The following is a 627-nucleotide window of genomic DNA, read 5'->3' as shown; positions in this document are numbered from 1 at the left end:
TTTTTGTTTGTTTTATATTTAGTAGAGTTTAAAATCTTGGCTCTTACTGTAGTACAAGCCCAAAATAAAAACAATTTTTAGACATTGGATTTCATTGTAATAAAGGTGTACTTCAATGACCCTCACATCACCAAAGGATTTTACCTCCATTGTAGCTAAGCTAAGAGTTGACAGTTGTGCTGCACTGAGGAATGAATTGTAGGCTCGATTTTTGGATACAGACTTTCTGCTATGGTCAAAACTGTTTGACTTGAGTGAGTGACTTTATTCTCAGCCCACAGAGAACAGGTTATATTCATTTAAGAAATGGTGTAGGTATTAAGATGGTCTATCCATAAAGTCATTCACCAATGGTTTCAATGAACAATGGTTCTGCTTGGAGGGTGGCACAGACATTAGGTGCGGGTAATACCGAATCTGGTTCATTAGCTGTGATAATTTGGAAAAGCATTCATCTCAGAGAAAGAGTAACTTATAAAGTCCTCTTCTTCAAACTTGATACAAGAGCTACAAATGTCAAACAAAACATTCAGTCTCTTTGTTGTTCTCTTACAAGCCGCCTCCCAAGTTAATTGTCTATGTCTCTCTTGGGTATATAAATACTTTTGAAATATATAAGCTGTTCTG

At 35.9% G+C, this 627-nt stretch overlaps 1 protein-coding gene across 3 annotated transcripts in view; it reads left to right on the top strand.

The window, feature by feature from the left end:
* Sos2 (SOS Ras/Rho guanine nucleotide exchange factor 2) overlaps nt 1-627 on the top strand; it is a 103,492-nt gene that overhangs the window by 89,837 nt on the left and 13,028 nt on the right. The window lies entirely within an intron of this gene.

This window comes from Mastomys coucha, unplaced genomic scaffold (assembly GCF_008632895.1).
Source record: "Mastomys coucha isolate ucsf_1 unplaced genomic scaffold, UCSF_Mcou_1 pScaffold6, whole genome shotgun sequence".
NCBI classification, from domain to species: Eukaryota; Metazoa; Chordata; class Mammalia; order Rodentia; family Muridae; genus Mastomys; species Mastomys coucha.
Note: the sequence above shows the minus strand (reverse complement) of the source record. Positions and strands in the feature narration are given on the sequence as shown.